Source organism: Anopheles aquasalis, chromosome 2, assembly GCF_943734665.1.
Source record: "Anopheles aquasalis chromosome 2, idAnoAquaMG_Q_19, whole genome shotgun sequence".
NCBI lineage: Eukaryota > Metazoa > Arthropoda > Insecta > Diptera > Culicidae > Anopheles > Anopheles aquasalis.
This window is the reverse complement of record NC_064877.1, coordinates 21580427-21600839: the sequence shown is the minus strand read 5'-3', so window position 1 is coordinate 21600839 and position 20413 is coordinate 21580427. Positions and strand designations below refer to the sequence as shown.

The 20413-nt window shown below is 51.9% G+C and overlaps 1 protein-coding gene across 1 annotated transcript in view; it reads right to left on the bottom strand.

The window, feature by feature from the left end:
* Positions 1 to 18054, bottom strand: part of LOC126572875 (hornerin) — a 110916-nt gene extending 92862 nt beyond the window's left edge. The window contains exons 1-3 of the mRNA XM_050232575.1: positions 17948 to 18054; positions 15490 to 16078; positions 1079 to 1168 (exon numbers count right to left, since the gene is read on the bottom strand). The gene's annotated coding sequence lies outside the window, so the exon portion shown is untranslated. The remainder of the gene's footprint in view (positions 1 to 1078; positions 1169 to 15489; positions 16079 to 17947) is intronic.
* Positions 18055 to 20413: the final 2359 nt, after the last annotated feature.

Sequence of the window (20413 nt, the reverse complement as noted above, 5' to 3'; positions counted from 1 at the left end):
CAATAGGCACCGCCTGTGGAGAGCGAGTTTTTTTTTTGTTGAAATTGTCCCGATTGTGAAATTGGCATTAATTAAACGGCCCAAAAGTGGCCTGCTCCTGCTGTTGCCGTACCGCCGGTCCAAGGGCAAAAGGTCTGGGACAAATCCCAGAAAATTTGTCCCGAAAACCCCGGTGTGGAACCCCGGTGTGGCAGACGTGCCAGGGAATGCAAGAAACCCAACCGACTGGACCGGACTGGACGTGTCTCTGTGGCGCACACAGGCCACAAAGAAGGGAATTCAGAGCAACAAAACAGGACCTTTTCGGACCGGGTACCTTACGGAAGATGAATATTCATGATCGATTTACTGCGTCACCGCCGTCGCAGACTTCCGTTTTCAGGGACGGCCCATGGTGTTTGTGGTGAAGATTCGTCCCGTTGAAGTCGCTTTCCCGCAAAGTCCACACCGTTTTGCAGTTCCTGGACGAAAGACCAACGACCGGCTTGCTGTTAAGTTGTCAATGCATGGAACTACACAACGGACACTCTGATCCACATTCCAATCCCGTTGGCCACGGCAAAAGTAGTTCCAAAAATGAAGTAATTGTGCGTGCGTGCGTGCGTGCGTGCGTGCGGCCGGCTCATCAACGGGAGGACCGTGAAGGTGCATAAGGAGTAATTTATACAATTACATCCCAAACGAACAGCGAACCGGTTCGGTTACTTCCGAGCAGAGTCCGTCCATCAGACCAAACCGTCCCCAAACCGTTTGCCGGGGGGGGGGGGGGAAAGCAAGGAGCACCTCAAGGGAAATTAAGATTCGGATGCCAGATTGCGCATGCAACGGTGGCCACAGTAGTTGCACCCAGTGGGGGCCAGTTTTTTTTTGGGATGCGGGACGAAAGAAAGAATGCGTTCCCGATGTCAAACGTTGCGTTGCTGGAACTGGTTTTTTGGTGTTGTCCGGTTTGATGGTTCATCGATCGATCGATGGAACGGTGACAAGGTGGCGTATCGAACACAGGCCTTCAGGTCTTGGTCTTTTCGATCGTCAAGGCAACAGCAGAAGAATGGACTACTTTGAATCGTTCACTCACCAGCGTCTTCGCAGGGCAGAGGGATCCGTTGACTCCAGTACCTTCACGAATTGATGTTGTTTCTGTGTTGCCTCCCTGGTCTGGTCTGATCTGCGAAGAAGCGAAGAAAATGAAGAAATAATTAGGACGGAAAAGGCACGATTCAAGAGGATCCGCGTTTCCTCGCCTTATGCTAATGCAAACCCACTGCTGGCCATTTCCACTCCATCCTCTCACATCCTCTCTCTTCCCCATCCCTTCACGATGCTGCTGTTCTGCCCATGAAAGGTAGCATCAGCTCATCTCATTCGAGGCGATCGGAAAAATCCACACCAAAAACAAAACAAAAAAAATGGGAAAGAAAAAACCCTCGACCCTCGGAACCGTGGCACCCATCGGCACACAAAAGATGGCCACCCCTCTCCCACTAGGCCCTGCCGCGGTACTTTTCGGATATTATTGGATAATCACACGCCTGGGAGAACTTTTCCGTCGACGGCGGGACCGCGGGCCTACACCTTTTCTCGAATCCATTAGCATCCCCAAGTGAAAACACTCCCCACCCACTCTCCTCTCTCTCTCTCTCTCTCTCTCTCTCTCTCTCTCTCTCTCTCTCTCTCTCTCTCTCTCTCTCTCTCTCTATCTCTGTCCTGCTAGCTCTGTGGCCACGGGGCAATTAATTTACACCTTAACTACCGCAACACACCGGACCATCTCTAGACTGGACCTGAACTCGTGGATGGCCACCATCCGCCGGATGCACCAGTGCTGCTGCTACTTTCGGAGCATCAGATCTGTCTGTCGCTTCGGTTGCTGCCCTCTGCTGCTGGCTGCCCCATAAATAAGTAGCCCCTTGAGCCGACGCTGAGGTGAAGACACTTCCGCGATGCGACTTCCAAACACCGAAGGACATCTGCTGCAGTCCAGGGAATAATTTTAATATTTTTCCAACAAAATCAAGACCCGAGAATGTGTCTTTTGCTGGGTTGTTGTGGAGAAGAGAATCGGCAATAAATAAGGGAAATATAATAAATTCCTCCAGCATACCGGCTTGTCACCTTCAGCAGCCTCACCAACAGTCAGCAAAGTTAGCTTGCTGGCCAAGTTCTGACACTCACAGAGCCGGACACACGGTTTACAATGGTTGGTTCCGGCCCGGGGTCCAGTGGCCATCGACCGAAACGGGCGAGAATATTTATGTTCACCTAATTATCACACTTATTTATTTGTTTTTCCAAGTTTCACAGCTCGGCGCGGCATCGTTCGCCCATCGGCGACCACGGGCCGTCGTCTCTCTTGTTGTGGACATTTGCGCCGACATTAATTCATGCTGGCGTGCCACCTCGCTAGCGGCTAGCCTGTTTTTCGAAGCGCGACTTCACTTCCGGGCACCTCCAGCAGTCTTCGGCGCAGTCCGGTCATTGGTCGGTACAAGGGAACGAAACCAGAACCGTCTTGGTCGCCAGCAATAATACCGGACCTAAGTTATGGCGCATTGTGATGTCTCCAAACTGCACCGGCCAAGCTGCACCACACTGAAGGAACGTGGCTTCTGACCGAAAAGTAACAGAGATAAAGGAAAGAAAAGCTGGCATCTCAAGTGGCCAAACCAAGAACACAATGCAACAGAGCATGTAAACACACAAATCCAGCTTCAATTCGGGTTACTTTCACCTCGTGCGCGCAATACCAAAGGAAAGTTTACTCGCCCGAATGGCCCATTGAATCGCGGTTTCTCGGTTGGCAACCGAAGGGCGGAGATAATTTATGGAAATTCTACGAACGCACGGGCGCGCGCGCGCACACACAACGATCAAGCGATGCTCCTTCAAAAGACCAGTTGAACTGATAAAGATGAATCGGTTTCGACCGCCGCTTCTGCTCTCTGAGACTCCGGTGAAAGGGTAAGCGGCTAAATGTGGCGAAAGCGAACCCAATTCTCGAAGAAAATGCGCGCGTGTTTGTTTCTCCTCTCGAGGAGCAATATGAAACAAACGGTCTGGCCACAATCGGTTTTAGTGGCGAAAGCGTAAGCAAATTCGCCGCCGTTCAATCTGGCGCTCGATCAATCGATGAGAAGCGAGCCAGAAATGAAATGAAAGGGGGAGGGAGAGGCGCCATGCCATTGAAAACATAAATTTTTCAATTTCAATTTCCCCGTCAAATGACCTTAGCCTTAGGGGCACGACGCAGAGGTGGTGGTTTGCCGGGAATTGGAAACTGAGACTGAGGGGATGAAAAGCAATTTTCTTTCAACCTGGCCTAGACCCAGGGCGACGGATGCCGTTGGATACCTGCTGCGTTCGTCTAATAAACGTCGCCGAACAGACCGTCGAACGACGATAAAACCGAAACTCATCAGCGCAGCAGCAGCACCACCAACAGCAGTTAGAAATATGAATAATTTGAAACTAATTAACATTCATCGGCCATCTCCCTCCATCTTCAGGGTTCGCGCGATGACGCCGTCGAGACATTCTTTTTGAACCCAGCATTTCAATCAATTTTTTCCATTTTTTCCATCCAGTCGAAGTGGATTTGGAACCATTTTCGGGGTATTCAAATGACGCAAGAGAAAGAAAAGAAGAAACTGATTTGTTCCCGGGGCGCATGCGGAATGCTAGCAAACGCAGTGGGACTTTGATCGGCTGCCAACGGTTATCGGTCCATGACTCACTCGACCTGGTTGTGGCTTATCGGACACGGTCTGCTGCTGCTGCTGCTGCTGATCGACGCTTCAGTCTGCTTTCGTCTGTTTACCTATCGATACCGTCCGATGACACAATCTTATCGCCCAGAACCCCGTAGCCCGAAACTGGAAGCACTTCAGGCAGGAGGCACGTTGAGAAAACACACCCGGAGCGATATCCCGAATTTCCCGATAACGATCCTCTCTTCTTGAGACCAGTAACGAGCTAGCAAAATACAATATCTCCAAGTGTACCACACAACGGTCCCCGGTGGGAACACAAACGATCAACACAACACCGAGGACGACGCGTCACTTCTTGGCTTCGAGACTACCCCCCTAAAAAAAAGGGACTCCAGGAATGGAAATAAATCAAAAATCCCAAAGCAAACCCCGCGAAGCAAAAACCTCTGGGCGAAAAGGCGATCGAACACCGATGATGACGATGATGATGATGATGTTTGAAATTGATCACTCAATAACTTTTGGGTCGGCGCAGCATGACATCCTTCCCTCTCTTTTTGACTCCAATTCCGTCCACCGTTTTCCTTTTCCTCGATGCCTCTTCGACGAAGGGCTACTCCGTGATCCTCAATAACGTGCCCGTTTGGCTTCGAAAAGCTTCGAGTCACTCGAAGGACACAAAACCTGGCGAACAGTCGTTCGTTAGAACGAAATCGACCAAAAAGGATTCCAACCGAAGAGGCGCACGGCGAGGACGCGACTCATGGCCTCGAATGGGAAAAAAGATCCCAGAAAAAAAGAGAAAAGAAAAATGGAGAATTATCCTTTGCACAGCAGGGGGTGGTACCGAATGGTTCTTCTTATTCTTTCGGGGCACACAACGGACAGAGAGAGCACGTCCTCACCGCGCTACATCGTACGTGCCTACGTGTCCATGCCGGTCCACCGGTGGGGGGGAGAAAAAACCAATTCCCGGACGAACGCACGAATGACCACATCCGACCACGTGAGAGGGAGGGAGGGAGGGAGGGAGGGAGAAGGCGCAAGAAGCAAATCTCTTCGAGAAGCAACCAATGCCGCCACCGCCACCGCCAAACAATCGAAGCAAACATATGTTTCGTCCCTTTTTGCTTTTGATGGACTCATCGAATTGCTGTTTGTCGTCGCATTGTAAGCAGGCCGGGGACGGGAACTTCGTGGAAGCGGAGAGCCAGAGCGAGAGGTTACCAAGGCAACTGCATGCAACCGGGGAATGCCGGGCCCTGGTAATACCAGGATTGTCAAAAAAAAGGGAATAGTGAAGGATATATGTAGAAGCCTCCTCATAGGACCTCTTTTCGCTCTCTCTCTCTCTCTCTCTCTCTCTCTCTCTCTTAAGCTCAACCTCGGTCGATCCTTTTAATGCCTTAATGAATTGCAATCCCCTCAGGGATCTGTCGGCCAGGTATGCGGGCCGGATTTGAGGCCCAGGACATGTACGTGCGTGAAACACACGACCACGCATAACAATGTGTCGTTCCTTGTGTCGGTACCGCGCGGGGGTGGACGGGAGAGGGTGGACGCTTCCGCCGAGTGCCGAATGAGCGATAAACCTATTGAGGAAGCTAATTTCCGACAGAGCGGATTACAAGCCCAGCGCACAGCGAGCAGATTCTGTCTTTCAGGTTCCAAAGGGAATTAGAGCTACTTTCGTGCTCGGCACGCTCGGTCCTACGCTCGGTACGCAGGTGAAGGTGTGGATTAGCAATAATAGTCTAACGCACGCACCGAATGACAGATGGCAGATCACAATGCGGGACAGGGAGTTGGAGACTCCAAACCAATTGACGCAACACCAGTTGTGGTTGCGTCCAATGAAAGCGATACCACGATAGTGAAGGCGTATTCTGTTGTTGGTGGTGGTGGTGCTGCTGCTGATGGCAACGTCTTACTTAACCGACTTCCTTCTCCACCTCCGAAAAAAAAGCACAAGAAGCGCGAGGGCGCTCGCAAAGAAGCATGACTAAGCGCTCCGTGGCGTGGCTTGGCGTCATGATCTGGTCTGGATCTGGCCCCGAACCGGGAGGAACCGGGGCGAAATATGAATTACACACGGGCGGCCCACACGCGAACCCGCGAGACGCGAGATATGTTTTACAAATCGTTGTGTTTGAAGCCGTAAGCAGGCCGGCTCCGGTTCTGGACGCGGTTCGAGGTCGACCACTTCCTCCTCCTCCTCCTCTTGCGAGACGCCTCCGCGTTCGATGACGGTTAATAACGATTACAATTGATTCCACGGGGAGGCGTGCGCGCGCGCGCGCATACAAGAGGAAATGGATGCCCCGGGTGCCCCCGGTAGCCGCATCATCGCTGATCACAATGATCAGAACCGACAACCTAACCGCCCCCTCCCGGGTTTCCTTTTATACCTTTGAGCGATCAGCGATGATGGTGGTGATGATGGAACGACCTCACTTAACGGTGTGTGCAGGGCGGCCGCAACACGGTCTTCACTAGGCCAGCAAGCAGCAAGCCAATCGGCCATTTCGGGGCCCCCGGAAGCACGAGAAGCACGGCTAATGGACCGGAGTTCGGAGTGTGGAAATGGGTTGCCGCGGAGAGGCCACACCAGACGCGTTCAAGGTTATGTTTAGCGGTGGCCAGCGCGTATCCTGGCTCGGCGAGGAGAGAATCCGGAATGATGCTCTGACGCCAAAGTTTGATTCCATCCTTGACCGCCGAGGCAGACGTTGCCTTATTCATTCACAATCAATCCAACAGACCAATGATGATGATGATGATGATGATGATGATGTCGTCGGACTTATGCATGCCAACGAGTGGACGAGTCGTCTGGACAGTCGTCTGTGACTTCGACGAATGATCGAGAGGTAAACATGACCGACGGGACAAATTACACTCTCGCCACTCTCACTGTAATTGACCAGTTGGCTTGGGCTGTCTGTTGCCTTGCCTCACAGCGTCCAGACGCCCCGTAGATACCCGACTAGTAACCAGTCCGCGGAGCACACAGATGGCAATCTGGATTGATCTGCCAGTCCATCCGGTGTGAATCATGTTGCCTCGTGTGCGTGGCGCAATGCCTCCTTTGAACAGCATTTCCACGAAGCCCAAGTCCAGCCCAACATCAGTCCAATCGGTTATAACCGCACACCGAGATCTCGGAGCAGCAACCATCGGGAGCAACCTTTTTGGCTGTGGCGCAAAAACAATGTTTCCTTTGAGACAGCGACCGGCCATCGCTAAGCAGCCAGCATAATAAGCATAAGAAGGCAGCGAGAGGAAGGAGATGAGACGCAATAACGAGCGCAAGACGTGACCACCATGATCAGCCCATGGGCAGCAAGTACGCCAGCACGAAGGAAGTATAACAACCACATCTGATGGATCAGCGAGCCCCGATTAGAGTGGATCCGATGCCGCCGCTGCCACGAACTCTCCGTGGCCAGTAATGGGCTGGGAATGAAGAAATTAAATCCCTCCGCTCCGCGTTTCGCCCTCTTGCGGCCACCATCTTCAGTGATGCTGCTGCTGCTTCTCACTATTTCTCCTCCGGGGAGTGAAGTGATTGGCTTTCGGTGACTTGGGAGTTTTCGGTCGCGTCACGTCAGCACACACGACGCGTCGTCCGCGGACGGGTGCTACCGGGAACCGCAGACACCCGGATGACCCATTTAACCCCCCCCCCCCCCCTGGTACCCTGGTCAAGAGAAACATTCGATTAATGGATCGTTTTCTCACCTGCTCCTCGGCCAACCGATCCACACCTTTGATGGAAAGCACCAGGTTACACCTTTGCACGCAACGCGGCACTCGGAGACGATCGCAAGGTGAGTGTCAACTCGTCACCAACCCCCACTAATGCGGAGTGGTGTCCGGGAGTTTTTGGAATTTTTAATTAGTCGCCAGCCCCGAGAGGTCACCAGCTGGTCCCTCATGTGGCCGAAGTGTTTTTAATTATCTACCGGGGCTGACCGACTCGGCTGGCCACCAGTTTTTTGGGGAGGGGCAGGCTGCGACAAAAACAAGGTCATCGGCAAGCCGGTTCGACGCCACACACCCTGGAAGGGGTGCTGGAACAGAAAGCACCGGAATTCGTGCCTTTTAGTGCCGAGCGCGAGCGGTCTCTCCAGAGCCGCAGAAGAGTGAATCGTGCCGATGAATAAATATTTGCATTTTCCCGCCCTTTTTGCCTTGGGAGAGTTGAGCGATACTCGACAACAACGCTCATCAACGGAGCATCGTCTAGAGAGAGCGCGAGAGATACCGCCTTCAAACGAAACGCCGGTTGTTTGTTGGGACGCAGCAAACATGCCATCCACAAGTGACCGTAGACGGGATATGCTGTGCGATGGTAAACAACATGCCGAGTGCGTCTAATGCTCGCGCATTATGGACGGACGCAGCATCGGGATGCGATCAAAGGCAAGGCTTTGTTCTGATTTCAGTTCCTCCTCTGGCGTGGTAGGTCAAGTGGAGGAACGCATCCACGGGTACGCGCACCAAACCATTGACAAACCCGGCTCACGCGGAACGCAATGGAAGCTGGCATCGATTTCAGGTTCCATTTGCAGGTTCCATCGGTTCATTAACCCCCCGCTTCCCAGGTATGATTGCGTGTGAAAGTGGCCAGTGGCGATGCTATATGCATCGCTTGGGGGCTGAGCTGGCCGCTGTTGGCAATTGAAATGATCACCGAGGCCAGTATTATTAGCGGCATCGTCAGCCGTAGTGACCGATGGTACCGGTGGTGAATGGCCACTCTTATTTGCCTCTTTCACGTCGTTCGTTCCCGCCAAAAAAGAAAAAAAAAACTCCCACAAAACGGGCCCAACAACAGGAGACTAATCAATCAATCCGAGGCCCTCACGGACTCCCCGTCCACGTTGGACCTTCTCCACTCCAGGGCACAGACCCTATTCTGGGGCGCTCGCGCTACCGGGATTGCTACAACTACCTGGAGCACGTCGACATGAGCACGCTAACGATGGTTTCGTCGATGGCTTGTTGTATCCTACAATCAATATTCATCTCCTCTGGTCATCCGGAATCCCGGGATACCCGGGAGAGAGCGCGAGGAAGGGGCCACTTGACAGCAAACACCAATCAGCGGCTATAGCTTGGACCCTGCGGATTCCCCGGGACACTCATTTGTAGCTCCAATCGACACACTAACCAATGCTCTCTCATGCCGCTACGTGGCATTCCCACGGGAGACGTGCCAGCTTAAGACTCTTGGTCCGAGAGAAGCGTACATTCCAGTAGCAAACAGTACCCAAACTCCCACAAATTTTCATCCCGATTTTCTTTCACTTTTCTCGGGCACTTGACGCTGGAACCTGCTCTGCACTTTGAAGTACCTCGGTGCCAAGGCCGACAACGAGAAAAGAGAGCGAGAGAGAGAGACGCGGAGATGGTGCTTTCCCGGTGGAGGAAGCTTTTTCCACCTCACCGGAACCGGTACGGCGCGCCTGACGCCTGATTGTGTTTGATGTGTATACGGCTGGCCGGTGACTGGCGTGCGGTTCCTCCGGCAGCAGGAAACCTCAGCAATTCGCCGAACGAAGGATACGATCCGGTGCGCTCGAGCGCGATTTCCACCGCCACACAACACAGCAACAAGTTTGGTAGCGGCTGCTGCTGCTGCCAGCACGCCAACCGGAAAGAAAAGGAGTGCCCCCCGGGCTCCACCGCCCCCCCCCCCCCCCCCCCCGGAGGGGGTGGATTGATGTTTCGTTATCGATTTGTGCTCGAGAACTGTTTTCCCGATTTCGATGAACCGAGTCGCACCAGCTCAGTTCAGGAGTACGGTGGTGGCCATTCCAAGCAGCAGAAAAGTAGAAATCAATTGACCGACGAGGACGACCACAGAGTTGGTGGTCTGACGTTGAGCATCTTCGTTCTCGAGTCCGCGGATGCGGATGCTACTGCTTGGCCGGATGCTTGGCCACAAGCGCCCTTCCCGGGGGGGCATAAAGCGAGAAAACAAAATGGAAAACTGGAGAAAACTTTTCGTGTTGCTTTTTTCCTTTTTTTCGGACACTCCGCCAAGTCCGCCGCTTTTTACACGGAACCGAAACAGTCCTTTGACATTCGCAGCGTTCCTCGGTCGAAAAAGGGGCAACCCCGTATGAAGTCCTATGATGTGGTTCGAGGGAGCGGGAAAATCGATATTTTTAAAGTTCCAGCATCCCCATTTACCCTCCCCGGGACGATGAGGTTAACCATTAGGTGAGGTTAGAGCGCCGCGCCCTGTTTTGCGCAAAACAGGAAATGTGGGTCATCGTTTTCATCACCTGCAATCCCTCCCCTTCCCTTACGTTACGGGCATGCGTGCGAGCAGAGTAAAACGTGTGGCGGGAAAACTTCTTCAGAACCCCCCATCCTTTCCACCCAGGACCTTCTCTTCCCCAGTACCTCCACACCGAGGATGTGGTTGCGGTGGCTGCCTCTTGAGCGAGAGAGATACACGCGGCGATGGTTATGCTGTGGCAGCATCACCATGATCCTGACCGGGGCACCGGGGGGTGGTGTACAGGGCCCATTCACCACATGCCCACTGCCCTACCAGCACTTTTCCTGCCCTCGGTGGTAAACCACTCGACTCGACGCACGATTTTTGCGGATGGAAAATGGAAAACAACGTGCCAGTGGGCCAGTCCGCTCCACGGTCGTGGTAAACGTGGTGGATGAAAAACAGATTTCCCACACATACACCGCGGTTCACGCACTCACCCGATGGGGGTGGTAGAATCGGGGGGAAACTTCTGCGTCCATTGAATATCCTCTGACCGATGAGGTGATGATGCGGTTGGTTCGCGGAAAATGTGCGACCGGGAAAACTACAACAAATAAAAACAATAAAGTTTTCCAAAGCTGGGCTTGCTTGCTTCATGTTTTTGTATAAAGTAATGGAGAGCGAGAGAGCGAGAGAGAGAGAGAGAGAGAGAGAGAGAGAGAGAGAGAGAGTAAGAGAAAGAGAGAATGCCAATCATGGACTCACTAATCTGTTATTCGCTATTAAGGATGTGCCACCGATAAAGGATATTGATATTTTATGCCACAAAGTGGCTGTGAGATTTTTCCTGACAGGTTTTCCACCGAATAACAGAGTTTATACGAAAGAAAAAAGACTGATAGCGAGCGTTCGCCTGAGGTGTGCAGCATGAGCATCATAACACCCTCAAACACCAGTTTCGTCCCGGGAAAATGCTCCAAGAAAATTCTAATTAAGCGACGATTTTCCTCACTGGTTAAATGCAACCGACAACCCACTTAAAGGTCGCATCTGAGTGCGAGTGTTTCATTTTGTGAATCAAAACCCATCCATCCACCACATTTTAATGATTTCCAGCTCACACAGGCACACACAGCTAGGATTCTGGAATTTTCCTACCCCTTTCGCTGCTGGAGCAAAAAGGATGAGCAGCAGCAGGATGGCAGCTTGTGTCATCGCACCAGGCGACTGCAACAATACCACAGGATCATCCCTCTGCCATCATCATCATCATCATCATCATCGTCATCGTTGGTTTGTATCGTGGTCTAAAAATCTGACAGCTCGAAATCCGGTCCAGTCCGCTTTATCTCCGGCGCCGAGGTGAAGAGTGCTCCACACCATCCCGTTTTACCCCACGGATTCACATTAATTAGTGCGGTTATGCTGCTGCTGCTGCTGGTGCTGCTATGCTCTGCATACACCATGACCCTCCATTGTGGGTCGGTGCGCTATGGCTCGTCTCATCATCAGCGAGCAGAGTATCAAATGGCCACCACGAACAATGGCCGCAGACACTGGCTCACTCGGTCTCTCTCTCTTCGTATCACTCTCTCTTCGTCTCTCTCTCTCTCTCTGAAAGGTGCAGAGTAATTTTGCAGCCATTTAAAGGTGGCCGAGAGGCTAATGACAACGAAGCGATGATAAGCGTCGAAAGGACAGCAGCGGAGACACTGCGGACACAGCGGAAGTAGATGGCCCGTCCCCTCTTGGTTAGTGTGCTCTTGTCTATGTGTGTGCGCACTTGGCAGCGAGGTCATTGGCTTGTTTGCAGCATCCGGAGCAGCTCAACTAGAGCGCATTCATTATTGCACCGACGGAGTGACGTACTCTTCAACTCATCATTTGGGTCACAAGATTGTGTTCGCTAAAAAGGACAACTCAAGCATCGGGCATTTCCAGTGAGCATTCACGACGTAAATCCCGCGATCGCAGGAAACATAATAATCGGCTTACAGGTCACCAAAATGGACACCGCTCACTCGCTCTACCTGTTGATGTTGGCGGAACCGTGGGCGGCAAAATCGTTTTACAATAATTATGTTTGTCCGATCGAGCATGTGAATGCATTGCACACCTGCCGTGAGCGGTGAGCGGATAATGGCGGTTGTTACTGATTGTTGGTTTTACGCAGAGTTTTCGCGCAAATTTGTTTGAATCCCGTTCTACGGGGGAGGCTCCTGGATTGGTGGACAGCAACTACCCCTCACTTGCCGTCGATAATGCTGCTTAACGAGCTGTGATGTTTGTTTGTGTGTTGAAGGACGTTTGTTGCAATTTTAATTTTCATCTGACCAATCCGAACAAATCACACTTTACGCAGCGTAATAATGGCCGGGGGTTAGTGAGTGTGTTGTTGCAGCAATTATCTCTGCTGAGAGCGGTTGGGTTTAGTTGGCAGTGCGAGAGACACTCGCGGCCTCAACAATAAACATAAAATGCTGGACCGAGGTCCTACACGATAGCAATCTGAGCTCACACTTGGCAAATCTATCAACATTCTCACCGAAATATCAACTTATTTTTATTTTGTTGGCGGCCGTGTTTTGCTCATGTACTCTTATATGATTTTTCTGCAAGGATCTGTAAGTAATTTTGATTATTTTCAATCTCTCACCAAAGGATCTATCTCTGTTCTTCCTGTCTTCTAGGAGCTCGGCGATTGTTAGCATTCCCCTATGGCCCCTCCTGACAGAAGGAAGCCACCAAAATGGCGCAACTTTAAAGGCGCAACAAACGCTTCACGCAAAGGACAACGAACCGGGAACCGGAACAGAAGCACATAAATCGTGAGGCGCTTCCGTACCGCGACGGTTCCGGTCAGAGAGTGAGATTGAGGCCAATTTGGCTGCCTAGCAGGCCGAAAGATGCAACAGCAGCGCAGACCACAGACGGCATCTTATCGTGATTCGTATGAATCTTCCTCCCGGTTGGCGCAACAGCCAGCCACCCAGCACTACGCTGCATCGGATACGGGATTTATCGGATGACACCTAGTGTCTCTCCGGTTCCCGGGGGCCATCAGCTCATCGCAATGGCAACCGACGCCACCGGCTTCCGATTAGATTCAAAAGCATCGTCCTAACGCCAACAGCAGCTGCTGCTGCTGTTTGAGCAGCGTTCGAGCAACAACAAAATGGCACACTTCCAGCACCGAAAAAGGCCACAACGATGATGACGAGCCGGACCCCGGGAATGAAATAAAATTGTATACCAAGGTGGTCGCGTGGTGGTGGTGGTGATGGAAGCCGAGGGAAGGCCATAAATAATAAGCAAAACATAAACGTGTCGCGCGGGCCCGCGGAGATCGCTGACGACGACGCACCGTGGCATCATCTTGGGTGGTTTTGACGACCACGGACTTTGCGAGAGGGACAGAGAGAGCCAAAGAGAGAGACAAGGAGAGAGAGAGAGAGAGAGAGAGAGAGAGAGAGTAGGGATGGGGGGCACGAGCTACTGAGCCAGGTGTGCCATTACACACCGATGCTACACTGTTTTAAGTTTTCCATTTCCATTTTTATGATCAAGCGATGGAAGATGGCGGTGGTCCTCGGCCCTGGTCCTGGTCCTGGGGGCCCTCAGCGCCCACGATTCCAACCTGGCGCGCCTTTTTTTTATGCGCACGAGGTGGTGGTCGTCCGCGGTAATAATGTGCAGCTCACGAGCCGGTCGCTCTCTCTATCTAGCACCTCTCCAGTGCTTCGTGACCTTCCTTCTGTGTTTCCTACGAGAGAGAGAGAGAGGTGGAGGACATTCCCATCCTCATCCCCGTTCGCAACCGGTATCCATCGGAATCGGAATCGGAAACGCGAAGGAAGAAGCAACAGCAGAGGAAGGAGTTCCGGTGATGGAAAGAAAGTTTGCGGATCATCTTACGGTCCGAGTGCGCACATACACGCGGCTCGAGATGGGTGCAAAATGGTTCGAGTTTCACCTTCACCACCCACCGCCCAACGCACCTGCAGCATACCATTCCCATCGATCATAGTCTGGGGGTTCATCGTTCATCATGGATTCAAGAAAATACAAAATATGATCCATCGTTGCCGTGATGGGACGCGGGAAAACCACATCAAGCATCACGTTGCACCCAGAGGGGTGGTAGTAGGGGGAGGAGGTCACAGGTTTCGTTAAACGGTTTCAAGTTTCGCTCACTCGCGGCCACAACTGAACGATAAATAATCGACGAACGACGACGACGAAACTTTGTTCCTGCGCGGCGCGGTGCACCGCCGGCGATGGAGAAAGTTTTTCACCCGAGTGCCAGGTTTTTGGCCCCCGAGGGCGTGTGCAAAACATGCCAGGTCCGATAAGCTGCCGAGAGCAGCAGCATCACTCATAACAGCAGCATGTTTATTGGCTCGGTGGTGCGTGAAATATGACGGAGCGGCAAAATGTCGATCTCTGGCAAAGGAGAAAGAAAAAAAAAGCATTCCGCAAAACACTCGACAAAAAATGGACACGGAGGCTTCGGTGGCCTTTTCCAGTGGCATTGATCCAGTTCCAGTTCCGCGCACCGGAACAGCACGTTTAACAAAGTGGACGCGTGCGGGCTTGCATTTTATGCTGATTATTGACGAACGACGACGACGACGACGACGACGACGACGACGACGACGACGAGCACACAGTTTAGGCCTCGCGAATGGGTGGCTTTTGAACCTTGAGCCTGCCTGGAGTTGTTGTCCGGGGCAACGAACGATTTGTCAAAATGCAACTGGCGGTGACCGGTGGTTACTGAGATCGGGCGCCGCGGTGCTGGAAATTTATGCGTTTCCGAGCACGGCCACGGAGCGCGGCGGAAGCAATCATCCCCGGCAAATGTCGCCGAGGGAGGGAGAGGATGTTGATGGGCGGTGCAGCATAAAAATGTTGCCCTACGCAGTGGGAGGTGAACGGGCGCACCACACATACACACAACTCGCACCACATTGCAGTGACACTTTGGCACCGCGAACCCTTTGCGTGTTGCTCCCTTTTGCTTTCTTCTCTCTCCCTCTCCCTATTGCTCTCTCTCTATCTCTCTCGCACGTTTAGAGCGTAACGCAGTGCAACATATGCACAGCATAGCCCACTAGGGGAGGAGGGTGTGCAAAACCCATCTGACAGCACTACGACACAAACGAGATGCGATAAAAATGTGTAAAATGGCCGAGCACCGAGACCGTCTGTTCTACGAACCGTCAGCAAATGATGACTGCACACGAGCACCACCATCATCATCATCAGTAGTAGCAGCACGCACGCACGCACGCACGGACGCACGCAGTAGGCCATGTGGAACCAATAAGGGAGCGAGTGGCATAAAATGAAGCAACGAAAAGTGCATTCAAATCATGCAATGGTTGTTTGTTTGCCTGGTGTCCCAGGGGACATATCACATTCGCCAGCCCCGGAGTGGGTGGCAAATATTTATGCCTTCCAGATCCGCAGGCTCCCGGACTGCCACGCACCACCGAGTGTGCACTGCCATTAGCATTAACTAAAGCGAACTAAACTTACCTTGCGCCAGGGGAGTTTTCGGCGAGGCAAACTATGCTGTTGCCAAATGCTTCACGGCCGTTTTCACGGTTTACTGTTGCGCTGATGTTGATGCTCGCGGTGATGGTTGATTATGGTTCGCACCGGCAACCGGGTTCCGTGACATTTCACTGATTGGTCTCACTGTTTCTTTCGCTCGCAGCACACAGAGCGCACTATAATCATGGAGCCCCTCACGCTAGCCCACCCCTCAGTAGCTCTTACGAACGGTCATGGCATCTCATCTTCAGCATAATAACTTCATTCTTGATTGCGCCTCATCACGCGCCGGGGGTTGGCCTTATTTTTGCATTCACTTTGAAGCAAACCACCACTAACACAAAGAAACACACAGAATCTACACGATAGGTCGGCGAGGAACGCAAAGAAAACTTTCGAAACTCACTAAACGCTGCTACTGATGCTCTGTTGATGCTCACACAGAGGACAGCTACCAGCAAGCTCTCTAGCAACACTTGGTACAAGAACAAGTAGCTTGCTTTGTTGTTTTGCGCAAGTTTGCCGTTTTTGCCTCAATTTCACTCACAACACGCTGGGGTTGAAGATGCCGCTAGCAGGAAAAGAGAAAGGTTGGAAAAACTTTGATAAGAAAAAGATGGAATTGGACGCCGGACGAACACACTACAATCGAACACATGCTGATTACAAAGCACAAAAAGGACACACAAGGGAAACAACTGAAACGATCAACGGAACGGAACGGAACGGAACGGAACAGAACTAGGAACGGAACTTGGGGACAGAACGGAACACAACAAAATAGAAGAAAGCAACAAACACAACACAAACACAAGTCGAATTGAACGAACAAGAACGCCGCCCGGTCGCAGATGGTTTCCGGGTGTTCTAGGCGTTGGATTTCTATTTTCCTCTTCGCGTTCTAACAATATAACTATGCTGCCGTTCGCGGGTGGAGGGCCCTTGCACAAGCACTTCACCGAGCGAAGCGAATTCTGTCACATGCGCTGCAAAATCCACTGCGTCTACGAGGCACCATCTCACACTCGCGGCTTTCACCGAAAATCGCTTTTCCAAGCTTTAGCCACCACCGCACGGTACTCCACAGACACAGACACTCGGTCCCCACCAAACCATCATCGTCATGAGATCGAAATGCTACTAAGCTCCTCTTCGCTTTGCTTCGCGCCCGAAAGGAATTGCAATGTGCAGCCCTCCCACCCCACCGGCTTCACGAGCAGGTGGAACAGCAGCGATAAGGAAAATTCAATTCGCAAACCCAACTTGATTTTCCGTCCACCCGGTCCGTTTTCCCGGGTTCTTGTTTTTCTTTTCGCTTTCGTTGCTCTTCGCGCTTTACCGCTTATCCACGCGAACCAACCAACGAGCCAGCCAGCCAGACGTTCTATGCTTGGAAGGCGGGATCGATAGCATAAAACCACCCCCGCACACACACCGCACCACGAGAAACAGCACGCCAAACGGCCACGGGAAAGGGATTTTTCCGGTTTTTCCATTTTTCCACCAACTTTTCTACCGGTCGGTGGTACGGCGTGGCGCGTCGCAGCACGGCGCGTGTGTTGCTCCGGTAACCTGGTTGCTCGGATGCCCGGTTGCGCGGTTCGGGAGTTGTCGAACTGTTTCTTTTTTTTTGATGCATGCATTGGAAAAAAGGACGCCTCCCACGTGTTGGTGTCGCTGTAGGAAGTTTTACTACACTTTTCTTTGCTACTTTCCATCCATGGCACCGGATTGTGGCAGGTAAGGGAGCAGGAAACGTCTAGTTTCGTCTCGCACTAGCAGCGTTCGTGTATGTTGATTGCCTTTTGCTAAGGTTTCTCGCCAGTTAGTTCGCAACACAAGCAAGCAAGCAAGTAGCAAGAATGTCTGGCAAACATACACGCCAGGGAACGGTTTCTCGATTGCACAAGAACCACAACAACTGGCACAACTGCTGCTGCTGGTACTTGATGTCTAGAGTTGGGTGTAATTCAAGTCGCCGAGACCGGTTGACGAGCAATGCAATGGATGTAATGTACAAGGCATACAAACAAACACTCACAACAAACACACACAGACGAGAGTCCGGAACCAGATTGCTCGATGGCCATCACATCGTATCGTATCTGTCATAACACATCAACTGGACAGGAGGACAACACACCTAACTTTTCGCCTGTCCCAACAAGTTTTGCACACCCAGTAGTACCTCCCAGCATAGACCACCGACACCGGCTTGAACGTTGTCCTCTCACTAGAGAACGACCGCATGATGAGCGAGAACTATCATCGATAAAACATTGGCCACTACATACACCGCCACACTCACGCATGTGATTTATGTTTTTACCATACCGATACCACACACACGTTGGGGTCACGTCGATATGCGCACGTCGACGGCTAACAAACCCCCCAAAAACTGCTGCTGCTCGTCGCACAGAAAAACAACACAACTTACCGGAGCAAACTTCAAATCGATACGAGCCCCGGACCTTACGTTCTCGCGATAAAACGACGTCCACAGACAACGACAACGAGAACGGACAGCGACGATTTGCCAACAACCAGCCCGACCGCGTGGACGTTATTCACTGGCGTGCTGGGGTGCCGCCATGCAATCCGGAACCGGCTTAAGCCAACGCGGCGGATGCTGGATGGATGGATGAACCAACCGATCCGAAAACGATGAACACGAACACGAACCGGACCCCGGGGGTTCACTCGGTTCGTTGGTCGCTTCGTAAGGACATCGGACAGCGCGTTCTGTTTACGAACCAACATCATGTGCAGCGTCCTGGTTTGGTTCGTTATGCTGTACGGCGGGAAGGGAGCATAAAATGCACGCACGCGGTATTCGGATGAACTCGTTGGCCGGCCGGCAACACTAGCTCGTGAATGAACTCCAGGGGTGGAATCGGTTATAACCGGGGGTGGAATCGGTTATAGCTAACAATAAATTCTCTCTCTCTCTCTCTTGGTAGTCGCGCTCTCTCGAGGGTGAGCTAACCGGTGGAAAGAGAAAACATTAACGTGAGAATGCTGAGAGGAAAAGCGAGAAAACAAATGAAGCACATGGCTTGCTTGGTTCGCTTGGAGTTTAGCATAAATCGGAGGGGGAGAGAGGGAGTTCTCTCACTACGATATAGATTTGCATTTATGCTACTAATTATCTCCATCCCACCCACCTCATTCCACCGAAAAAAAACCGTCTTCTCTTTGGCGCTTTCCTGGTGTCGACATTTTAGACAAACTCCAAGTCCAAGAGTGGACTCTTGGACCATAAGGGCCACGCGGACCTCAACCTTAACGACACCTCGATACCCGCGATGGCTTCTACTTTTTCTTAAGTCCAGCCCAATCCGTCGGAGAAGGCCCAGGAGAACACCGAAAGCAACGCCCGGGACCGCCGATTGCCGCCCCAAAAAGGAAGTCGAAAAATTAAGAGATTTCTACCCAAAACGCGGACCGCGCGTCAAGGCCGGCGACCGCGTCGACGTCTGCTTCTCTGTTTCTCGCTGTCTCTTCTTGCCACGCGTCCCTGTAGGAATTCGAAACCCCCGGGCGGGAATGGCGGCGATGCTGCTGCGTCCCGAAAGGGCTAGTCGATCGAGGGTTCGTTGGGTTCGTTGGGCGCGAAATCGCCGGCGCGATCGCCTCAGCGCACCAGCACCAGCGTCAGTGAAGTAAGAAATCAAACGAAAATCTATACGGGATAATGATAAGGAACCCGTCAAAAGGGTCGTCGTCGTCGGGGCTTTTCTTCTCCATTTTTTCCGTTTTTTTTCTCTTTTTCGGTCTTTTGTTTTGGATTTTCGGGATGCTGCTGCAGACGTGCTGCTCGGGGAATACGTGGAACAGACAACAGAGACGACAGAGAGAGAGAGGGAGGGTAGAGTACGCAGAAGGTAAAGGTATGGTCGAAGGAAGAGATGGAAAGGAAATCGTGGAAAAAGGGCCAACGAGAAAAACAACAAATAAAACACCGGGCGAATCTTGAGCGCAAACGATGCAAACGAACATAAAAAAGGAAGAAACGAAAGAAGAGAAAGAAAAAGGATGAAGTAACATCAAAATTGGGAAAAAGATGAAGTGGATGAGCGGAGAGGAAAAGCGAGGGGGAATGCTGATGCTGATGATCATGCCCTATAGGTGCATCATTGTGCGTGGCGATGCTGATGATGATGATGGATACAGAAAGGTGAGCTGAGGATCAAAATAAAGCGCGATCGTGGGCCTCAAAAGAGAGAGAGAAAGAGAGAACTGAGGCATCTTCCCTGAGATGCTGGTGATGTTGATGATGCTCATGAGTGTCGATCCGGTGCCACGAATGCCTTCACGCGCAGCATACGATCATCAACGGGGTTTGGGGAGGGGTGCGCCATTCGTAGGACAATGTTGGTGCGTGTGTCTCCCGTCCGGCCATCATCGGGCATTCAACGCAGCGCGCAGACGATGACAAACTGCTCCAAACTGATGGCCACGCGAGCGCGCCCTTAACGACGACGAACCTTTTCTTTTTCACCAAATTCAAGCGGACACAACCACGGGAAGAAAGTGACCACAAAAAGCATAGCGAAGGGAGACACATAACCCTTTCATCCCCCTCTCATGGAAGGTAAAAACCGATGTCTTCAAGGGTTTCGAGGTCGCAACAAAAAAACGAAAGAAAACAGCTCGTAAAAGTGAGCTCGCGATCGAGCGAGCGTTTATGCTGCTTTATTGAGGAACCATAAAGTTTTATGATTCAATTGAAGAGTCACCAAACTGTGGGGTACCTTTGCTGGAGAAGAAAGGTTTGGGGAGGGTCTAGAACAATTAAAGAGTGGGGTGCGTGCATCGTCCTCGTCATCGTTGTCGTCAGACGCAGTCTCTCGTCGGTTGATCATCATCCAACCGCGATCCGCGATCCGGGCGGAACCAGCTT